Source organism: Myodes glareolus, chromosome 12 (genome assembly GCF_982192425.1).
Source record: "Myodes glareolus chromosome 12, mMyoGla1.1, whole genome shotgun sequence".
NCBI lineage: Eukaryota > Metazoa > Chordata > Mammalia > Rodentia > Cricetidae > Myodes > Myodes glareolus.
This window is the reverse complement of record NC_142037.1, coordinates 46,450,825-46,462,606: the sequence shown is the minus strand read 5'-3', so window position 1 is coordinate 46,462,606 and position 11,782 is coordinate 46,450,825.

The window sequence follows — 11,782 nt, the reverse complement described above, 5'->3', positions numbered from 1 at the left end:
TGTGGAGTCAACAAAGGCTGGTGTACCAAGTTGAGGCAGGACCAAGTCCCTTACCCCAGCATCAGTGCTGAGCAAGGTATCCTACCACAAAGAATGGGCTCTTAAAAGCCAGTTCATGCACCTAGGATAAGTCCTGGTTCCACTGCCAGAGACTCCAAAAACAGTTCAATCCTCAGAACTGTCACTCACATTCAGAAGGCCTAATTTAGTCCCAAGCAGATTTCCCAGCTGTCAATCTAGAGCCTGTGAGCTCCCACTAGCTTGAGTCAACTCTCTCTGTGGTTTTCCCCTTCATGATCTTGACCTCCATTGCTCATATGATCTTTTCTACCTCTCTAGCCTTCAACACAGAAAGACAAACAAGGTATGTACTCACTTATAAGTGGATATTAGAAGCAAAGCAAAGGGTAACTATGCTATAATCCACAGTCCCAGAGAAGCTAGGTTAAAAGGAAGGGGTAATAGTTGATATCTCCTAGGTAAACTGGGAAACTGTAGAAGGAAGGTGATGGGGATGAGAACATGAGGGAACAAGACAGCATGATTTGGGGAGGAATGAAGAGGAAGAAGAATCAAATTTATATCTTGATAGAGGGAGCCATTATAGGGTTAGGAAGAAACCTGGTGCTAGGAAAATTCCTAGGAATCTATAAAGATGACCTCAGTTAAGACTCTTAGCAATGGTGGAGAGAGTGGCTGAAATGGCCTGCCCCTATAGTCAAATTAGTGATTATCCTAACTGTCATTATAGAAACTATATTCAGTAACAGATGGAAGTAAATGCAGTGATCCACAGCCAAGAACTGAGCTAAGCTTGTGGAGTTCTGTTGTAGCTTTCATTCTTGTTATTTTCTAATAACTCACAATATTGGACATCTTTTACAGTTTTTTGCCATTCATTTTTTCAGTTTGGTGTATATTCAACTATTTTGCCAATTTTTAATAAAACAGGCTTATTATTTAATCTTAAAATTTACTCTAAAAGATACATAAACAGAAAAGATGCAGCAACTCTGGAGAGTTGATGGATGAGACAAACTGAAATCTCCTTTAGTTCATCATATATGTGAGATATATATATATATATATATATATTAATACATGTGTATATGTTTATGTATATTCTAAATCTTCAACTCAGAACTTCTACCAAGTGCCATTTCTTCAGTCTAGTAGAATCTACATGACCTATGTTTTATGTTAAAACAAAGAATGGGTGTTGGCAACCAGAAATTCTTCTATTTATTCTGCTATGATGATGAAGTATTTGGAGACAAAGGGAGATATCAGCATTTGAACATTGTCAAAATGCTGGAAAAGAGGAGAACCTAAGGTTTAACATTGGTCTGGAGACAATTAAATCTCTTAGCTGATTTGTGTAGTGGGAGAGTGCTTGTTGGTTTCTGGCCACCTGGTTATCTTAGACCCAAAATAATCACACAGAAACTGTATTAATTAAATCAATGCTTGACCCATTAGCTCTAGCTTTTAATTGGCTAACTCTTATTTATTAATTTAACCCATTTTTAGTAATCTGTGTATCATTATGAGGTTGTGGTCTACCAGCAAATTTTGAGCACATCTATCTCTGGCAGAGTCTCCATAGCATCTCTCTGACTCTGCCCTCTTTCTCCCAGCATTCAGCATAGCTTTCCCTGCCTACCTAAGTTTTGCCTTGCTATAGGTCCAAAACAGTTTCTTTATTCATTAATGGTAATCACAGCACACAGAGAGGACTCCCACATCAGATTTGGGTGGTACAAAACTTTGGCATTTAGATTCTTATGTGAGGGATTTGTATGAATATAAATATAGAGCTTGTGCACTAGAGAAGACTTTCATAATTATGCCTTTATATTAGTGAGTACAAAGGAGCCTTCTCTCCAATGTGAATTTATTTATGTAATACCATATTTGTGGTATTGAAAGTTATATTCTTTTTTAACTTCTTTTATTGATTTTTAATGAACTCTACATTTTTCTCTTCTCCCTTCCCTGCCTCTCCCCTCTCCTTCAACCATCTCCCAGGTCCCCATGTTCCCAATTTACTCCGAAGATCTTGTCTTTTTCTTCTACTTATGTAGATTACATCCATGTATGTCTCTTTTAGGGTCCTCATTGTTGTCTAGGTTCTCTGGGATTGTGATTTGTGGACTCATTTTCTTTGCTTTATGTTTAAAAGCCACTTATGAGTGAGTACATGTGATAATTGTCTTTCTGGGTCTGGGCTACCTCACTCAAAATGATGTTTTCTAGCTCTATCCATTTGCCTGCAAAGTTCAAGATGTCATTATTTTTTTCTGCTGTATAGTACTCCATACAGTGTAAATGTATTCTTTTATATGAGGACAGTGTCCTAGAATGAAATTCGGAAGTAAATGATCTCAATTACTTCACAAAAAACAGTGTTTGAGAAAGTAAATGTTTTATTTCAGGGGGTACTATCTTTTTTCTTCATTCACACAAAACACACAGTAGTAAATAATTGGTGATGGTAGTGGTAATGATGATTGATAATGATGAAAATCTTCCAAAAGAGAAGTATTAAGTAGTTTAGATAAAAAAGAACAAAAAACAACAACCAAACAAACAAAAAAAACATAAAAACCAAAACATAAACTGTGAATCTGGTTTTCATATCTTAGACACCCAAACTGACTGGCTGTTAGCCATGACATACTGTTAATATTGACCAATGGATGTGCAGCTGCCTACGAAGACATGTTATGAGCACAAGGAAACATACTCCCTGTGAAAACACCCTGTTGAAAGTGAATTTTCATTTAATAACATACTGTGGGATCACTATGACTTTGCCTGAATGAATAGATGATTGAAGCATTCCATGAATCCACCTTGAGGTGGGATTGAATAAGCTTTGATTTGTATATCCTTTGAGAACTTAGAAGCCCAACTGAATAAGACTCAATATTTTCTCTTATTTTTCTTTAGAACTTTAAACAGTAATGACATTTCAGTACTTAAGAGGCTGACGCATGAGGATTACCAGAAGTTATAAGCCAAACTATGCTACATATTGTCTGCATTAGACAGTGCTGCACCACCTGAAAACGTAAAAGGAAACTGGATGTAAATGTCACTATCTGTGCATATAAATATATGGTCTAAATTCACCTTTGCTCCATAATAACTTATTAGCAAATAACACATTTTACCTAGCAGGACTACCTTTACTTGGGGCTAATTATAGTGACTCTGTTGTTTTTTTCTTCAGAGTGATTGTATATATAATGTCAATTTCTATATTCCCTTAATTGTTAAGGATAATGAGTTAATCTCAGTAACCAGTAAGAAAATTATATCATTTATAATTTCAAAATCCAGGAACAAGTATTCACCAATCACAGCAAGCCTTAGACATTATTGAGTACCATGACAGTCAGATATTTGAAAAATTCCAAAGTTCAAATATCATTGTAAAGTTGTGTGGACCAAAACCTACATTCTGATTCTGATCTGCTCTCTTCAAGTTAAGCTAATTCAGTTGCTAAATGGCTATCCAATGCAGAGTGGTAGCCATTAAACCATACAGATACCAAACAACAAAACTGTACTTGGAAAGGTTGTATTTATATGTAGCTGTTCCTAAACATACATGCACACACACACACACACACACACACACACACACACACACATATACACGCACACACATATGTAACAATAATAATCAGAGAAAAAGTAAATACGGAAACATTAAATTTTGAGGGAAGATAGATGGGAGGCACTAAAGGGAGAGAAAGAAAGAGAGAAAATGATGTGATTCAACTTTAATTAGAAACATTAAGTAATAAACAAATAATTTAGGGATAAACAATACAAGTGGGAAAAATAATAAAAATCTACTATTGTATCAAGAATTAATTGCCTATTTATTGTTACAATCACTGTAAATACTGTATTTATATTATATTATTTAGTGTTTGGAGTAATTTTTCTTCAGTGGCTTGTGCCTCTCATCACTCTTCTATTTTGCTGCCCCTTGACAACAGCCAATGCTAGAAAGGGCTTCCTAAAGAATAGAGATCAATTCTAAGTAACTCAAATGTGATTCAAAATTCACTTTGAAACAACGTATGTTTTTGCTGTTGATACATGTTCTTTTGAGTTTAGCTTCCCTTAATTTCTCTGACTTGTTCATTGGTAAAATCCTGGTTTATAGGGAATAATGTATTGCTATGTTATTTTCTTAGTTTGATGACTATATAAATTAATAATTAACTACCCAGAAAAGATAATCTCTCACATCCCTCCACACTAATACATCTTGTATGGCATAATAGATAAACCTCTAAAACTGAATTGCAAGAGGTAGCTTGTGCTAAAACTCCTGGTGACAGCCCTGAGTCTTACCTGGGAGGGCCATCTCACCTGCACTGTTATTTCTGCATCTCAAGAGGGGTTTGTGGTTATCAGAGTAAAAAAAAAAATCCACCCATTAACTTTCTGTACAAAGAATCTAAGCAGAAATCACACACGTTTAAAACTGTTGATTTGTTGCAAAAAAAATACATTTTCAGAATCTTCAATTACTGAACCAGAGAGATTATATAAAACTCCGTGCCAGCAGGAACCAATAGAGATTACGAACACATTGAAGGAAAACAAAAGCATTGCGGATGGCTTTACTGAATAAACTGCCTCATTACTTAGTTTTGAAACACAACTTGGGTTTCTTTCCCATCTATTGTCTCTGATGTAATTTCAAAGTCAAAAGGATAATTGGAGGATTGGAGAGCTGAAGGCACACTTTGTGTTTGACAGGGCAAGTCAAAAATGCTTGGCAGGAAATGCATGAAATAGTAACTTTTGAATCCTTTTCGAACAAACAAAAAGATTCATCACATGAGAGGTACTTACATTCATCCAGAATCTCCAACTTTTCAAGCCCCTAATGTAGCATTTTAGGATATTCAATATGAATTTTGTGCTGCTTGTTAAGACAGTCATTGTAACCTTTCTGTCACCTCCTTGCAAAAGAAAATAGATGTTGAAAAATATTGTTTGTCAGAGAATATTTTGATTATTATTTTACTTCTTTCAAAATATGAAACATAATAAGTGTGGGGGGTTGAATATCCTGACTGCTTGATAAATATGTTTTTTGGTTGATTTTCATATCCATAAAGTTAAGGCCCTTCATGCTAATGAGGATCAAAAACAATACATAGCAAAAGCAGAAATGTTTCATTCATCGTTATTTTGATTTCCCTTTCTGCATTTGGATTTCCTATCGTGATCTGCTATATTTCTCTTAATTCTGTCTTACTGATGTCCACACAGCTTAAGAACACAATCTTCCAAAGGAAGTAGCTACTTTTCAATGCCTTTGTTTAGTTTCATTGGTTTTCTTTTTTGTCTTCTAAGTATATTGTTTCCTTACTAGACTCAAAAATATGCACTGGTGGAATAAATTAATACTATCCCAAGGCTAGTTAAGTATATGAAAACCTGCTTTCTAAAACTTAATGAATAAAACACTGCTTAAAACTTGCAATCTCATGCCTTAGACTATGAAAAGAAACTGGCTGAGTGCTTATTTATTCTACCAACCAGCGATTTCTCTTGTCAAAAATCAGCTCGATAGGAATCTCGGATGGACTGAACCCATCACTAGTCCATAAAAAAAAAAACCTTCCTGTAAGTTATTAAAATATTGATGGAAACTAAACAAGCTATTGAAGTGAAGATTATATACAGTGAGAGTAAAACACTGAGGATAATTTACAAAATAGCTCTGGGACAACAATTCGGGGGTAAAAATCCTTCATCCTTCATGAGTTCTTTCTAAAGTGCATCTTCATTCTTATCCCTAGGAGTGTGCTACCTACAACACTTCCACTTTAATGCTTCTGCCTACTTCTCTGTTGATATCACCAGCACAAAGAGGGTCCTTTACATGCATTTTCAGCTGCACAAAGTCTGTTTAGAGGGTTTTACTAGAGTCAGCTGAGAGCTTTAGTTTGTTTAGTGGACTCTAGTTCCTGCAGTTTGATCATGTCCTTAAGCAGCCTGTCACAATGTTTTCTTTACTTTATCATCTTGTTAACGTTTAAAGTATGCATACTTTAGCCACTTAAATTAGCAAAACCCATTTTCTCCTTTCACTGACAATAGCAAAATAGATCTATTAAAACGTTACACGGGTGAAAAAAAAAAAGAAAGCAAAAGTAAACTTTAGCATTTAGCTGGAACTAAGCAAAACTCTCCCGCCCCTGCTGACTCAGACCCTCCCACGACATCTCATTTACCCTTCCAGGTTGCTGGAAAACACAGAAAGATTACAACACGTTCCATGTGTTTCGTTTTTGTTACAGCCCACTCTCTCTTCAACCCAGCTTTCTTCCCAGAATATTCCATTTACCTGGCACCAAAGAACTCGGGGCTTGATGATTAATTACAAGTCTATCAGAAAAGATAAGCAACCTGTAGCAATAGTGGAAACATGAACATGTATTTCTTTTATCATAGAGATATTACTCAGTCCTGCTTATCCCAGGTGTGTAGATTTATGTTATCAGTATCTGCTGTGAATCACATGAAGTTATTATTTTCATTCTACAGCACCAATAGGTGTTTAGGAAAATAACTACACACTATACAATTTTGATTGCACGGAGAGAAAAATAGTTATTTGGGATGCAATATTTCTTTTTCATTTGCCTCTCATTTGGCAGCTTATTCTAGTCAAATATTATCATCAATATGCCATACATAAACTTAATTCATCACAGTCATCACCGGTACTTAGGCTTATTAACTAACCAGCAGTTATCATATGGTAGGAGGATGATGGGAGTGTATACAATTGTTTTTTCTTCTTTACCGAACAATGTCCTTGTTGCTGCCAACAAATTATAATGTAAACAATCTGGGTAAAAGTATAAAAAGTGCCATTCATGGCCAAAAAAGCATGTGAAGTTATTCTGTTATAAAAGTTAACAATCCAGCATTTTATAAGACAAAGTACATTAATCACAAACTGCACAGAATATTCATTTGTAGCATAGTTATGCAGAATAATTAAGGTCTCTGATTTAGTTATTTTTCTATTGCTGTGAAGAGACACCATGACCAAAGTGAGTTCTAAAATAAAATATACATTGAGACTCATGGGCACAGAACATAAGAGTGCATTGTAGTGGCATTTCAATTGTATTTAAATAAAAAAAAAAGACTGCATGAAGTTCTGAGAGTCAAACAGTCCTACTGGTCAACCTTACCGACCAGGTTATGGCAATACACACCTCTAATCCCAGTAACCATAATGACACACACCTTTCATCCAAGTAGACACACCAGTTGGCATAGAAACCGGGCAGTGCATGCCTTTAATCACAGTGATTCATGCCTTTAATACCAGCCCTAGAGAGCATTAGAAAATGGGAGGAAAGAGCTCTCAACACGCAGTATCATTCTGAGATTGTGAGGTAGAATCACCATTTCAGACTGAGGTCGAGGTAAGAGCCACTGGCTGGCTGTTTGACTTTTCAGATCTTCAGGTTGAACCCCAATTTCTGAGTTTTTATTGTTGTGCTTTAGTATATGATAATCTTAGAGGGGAACATGACTGCAGACAGAAGGCATGGTCCTGGAACAGTAGCAAAGTGTTTATATCTGATGCACAAATACAAGGAAGAGAAGGGACATAACCGAGAACTGGCATAGGATTTCAAAAACCCTTAGTGATCGACCTTCTCCTGCAAACTCACACTGCCTATACTTTCCAAAATGCTGCCATCAACTGGGGACCAAATATCCAAATATATGAGCCTTTGGAGTGCAATTCTCATTCAAACCACCTCAGTCATATGTGTGAAAAAATCAGAGAACTGAACGAGATCTCAAAATTAAAAACAACAGCCTGAAGAGATGGCTCCAGGTAAAAGTCTTTGTCATGTAGACATCAGGACTCAAATTTGGATTTCCAGCACCCACACAAAAGTCAAGAGAAGCTCATCAGAAACCCCAGTGCTAGAGAAAGGTGTGGGTGTGGCCACCCAGCCAGAACCTTGAAGTTCATTGACCAGTCAATCTAGCTGAATAAATAAGTTTCAAAATCAGTGAGAGTCCTTGTCTCCAGAAAAAGAGTAACAGAGAGAGAGATAGAGACAGAGACAGAGAGACAGAGAGAGAGACAGAGAGAGAAAAAATTGGAGATAATATATGATACACAATGAAAGCCAATGTCAACCTCTGAACTCTACAATCAAGAAAACCTACACAGATGTGATCATGCATGAACATATACTCACAACACAGGAATCCATACATGAATACGTTTTTTTAAATTTTTAGTGCCAGTTTAAACACCATGGTGGGCCATTGATAGCTTTTTACAATACTTTTTACAATACTCAGCATCTATAATGCAGAAGGAATTCCTTTCTTTGTTTTTATGATTGGAAAGAAGAGCTCAGTGAAACAACCCTGTCTGTCAAACACATGGATAATTCCATAAACTGTTTTTAGGAGTTTATGATTATTAAAGTTTTTCTATAATGTCATCAATAAAATATGCTTTTTAAGATTCAGAGACATTGCTGTTATTAAAAGTGACTTGCTTTATTATTTTGTTTATTAAGGAAACAAGTGAAGTTTGGATCTTGAAAACTATTTTACAGAATAAAATAGTCATGAAACACATTCATGTAAGCTGATAGAAATCATATATATCAAATACTCAAAATATTTAGACCTGGAGACAGAAACATATTTATCAAAGAGTTTAAAAATTATTGCAGGAGATATTATTGTTTGTATAAATAACGAGTTATAATAATTGATGTACTGAAAGTCATTATTTCAACAGTTTTTCGAATTTAACAGGTATATTGATACAATTGCAACTCTGTTCTAATTTGTATACATTAACAAAATTTGTATTCGCTATGTAATAGCTTCATAAAGCAACATGGTGCAACTAAAGGCATGGCGACAATTAAGCTGGTAAGAAACCCTAGGCTATTCAATCAGGCTCCAGGCCACGAGCTCACCTGCCCTAGAATGAGCTGCGTTTCATTATTCTGTGTCCATCTCGCTGATATACATCAGAGCAACAGTCCCTATCTACCAAACAGTTCCTTACCAATAACACTGCAAATTACGATTTTAAAGTTATGTATTTAAAGTTAAATACAAGAAGTATTCCTCTACAAATTATAATGACTCTGTAATTTAAGATTTATATTTAAAATATAAATGGGAAACCTGCATTTGTTTTTGGAACATACCACTGCTGTGTGGTCCAGATGTTCAGTTGACACACTGTTAGCAAGAAGTGAGTCATTTTCTGTGGGTTATATTACAATTCTCACTATATTTACTCTTTTAAGGCCACAAGAATCTTGCTGGTTTTTCACACATTTTGAACATAGGATATCAGACACACAAAATTAATTATAACATTTAAAGAAACCTGTTACCATATAAATTTAGAATACATATCTCATGGTCTAAATGATCTAATTATTGATTATAAGAAAGGAACTAGAGTTCTTAAAAAATCAGCATTGAAAAATAAACTTATTGGCTTAAACACATAGCTTGAGAAATTAAATCATATCTTTAATACTTCACCTATAGGTTGGCATTTTTAATGGTTCCATTTTGTGTTTGATGAAACAAAAGCAGACAGTAAGTGTATAAATTTTAAGGTAATACAGCTTATAATTGGTAAAGAAATACCTCACACAAGGGTTCTGCATCTCTAAAGTCATTGCTTTCACCCATCACTGCAGTCTCTTTCTAGAGTGTGACACAGTATGGAAAAACCAGATACCAAAGTGGCAGGGGGAGAACTGTGACATAAGAGAAGACTGGAAATATATAGGGCATGAAGTAGGGGTAGGGACAGTCAGGGAAGTACATTTGAACATTTGGTGGTTCAAAGAACTAACTCTAATATATATATATATATATATATATATATATATATATATATATATATGTGTGTGTGTGTGTGTATCTCCTAAAAATAATTATGAAGTCATAGCTCTCCCCAACTGTGAATGTGCCCTTCTTTGGTAATAGAAAGTTTAAGAATGATCACTTTAAGCTAAGATCTTTATTATACTATATCTATACTTATGGAATTATTAAAGTCACAGATGGAAGCACATGTAGAAAAAAATGAAACACAGGAATGCCAACACTTTGATCTAGTACTTATACCATCTAGTATTTAGAGAAAATAACAAATTTGAGTCACTGAACAAATAAACATAAAAACGATTTTACTAAAAGTTTATATATAAATATAAGAGCTGGGTAGGTTAAGGGTATGGGTTGCTCCTTCAGAGGAACCAGGTTCAATTCCCATCACACACATGGTGGCTCACAACCAACAATAACTCCAGTTTCAAGAGATCCAATGCCCCCTTTTGACTTCAAAAACACCAGTTATGCATATGCACATGATCAAACATCATACTTGCAATTAAAACATTCATACATATAAATTAAAAAATCTAAAAATAAAATAAGATATAAGTAGAACATACATTATCAATATGCATTACTGAATATGCATTATGTGTTACAAGTTGGTTTCAGCTCTTGTTTAAATTTTACTGTTATAATCTGTGCCTGAACTTTAATGGATATAAGCAAAAAAGACATTTTTTTCACACCACTGTTTTACAGCTAGATAAATCATTGGCAGCACTATGAAGAAATGCCATGATACCCAAGGAATTGTATTCAATTACATAAACTGTGTACAGAATTTATATGGTAAGGATGCCATCCTTGAATACCAATGACTTAGAAATGCAACTGCCTCAGTTGATTCTGATGTCTGACGGGGTATATTCTACAGAATTCATTGCTGCTTCTGTCACCAGGAAGACAGAACCTTGGTCATATTGTCATGGGATCAGAATCTGCATTACTGCCAGCCTCAGTGCCTGAGAGTCCAGTCAAAACTAGAACATGTTTCCAGTCTCTGTTCCAAGAAACCACAGAAAGTGTGATAAAACTTAGAATTAACAGGTCTACTATCAATAATGTCATATGTTATAATCAATAAGATGTATATTGTAAAATAATCTGAACACAGAATGGAGATAGGAACTGCAGAGTCATATTCAACAACATAGGGCATAGAACATCTCACTCATCTTCGTATTACAGCAAGTAGAATTTTCAAACACATTGTAAAATTTTACTTTAACAAAATAAAATAAGGAACACAGATAGAAGCAAACAGAAATAATACACAAATTTTTATTTATTATTGAAATAGAATATAAGGCTCACATTTTGGGGAGCATGATACATGTCATAGTTGGTCCTATAAATTAGACTGGATTCTATGATCAGTATCTTGGCTCTATTTAACCTAAGGCTGCCTAAAGTCTTAAAGATCTAGAAAGGGAAGTGCTTGTTTTCATTCAACAAATACTTCTAGAAAATGTATTAGAAATATTTTGTTTCTGGGCCCCTGAAGAAATAATATTATATTTGAATTCAGTTGTCAGTGAGATAAAACTAAAGAGAAAAAGTGTGTAACCTCATTCTCTTAGGAAGAAAAAGTCATTAAGAAATATATCTGTGAAATATTTTGACCAAATGCTCTAGCCAATTAACTCCACGTCTAACTCCTGGTCCTTGAACACACTTCATTCATTATTCAGCACTCATTTATTGAGGGACACGCAAAGCACGCTGTTGGATGCAAGAATGATCTAATGAGAAAAGTGAAACAGAGTCAGACTTCCACCTTGGAGGGTGAAGGAGTGGAGAAATTCTCATCCTAAAC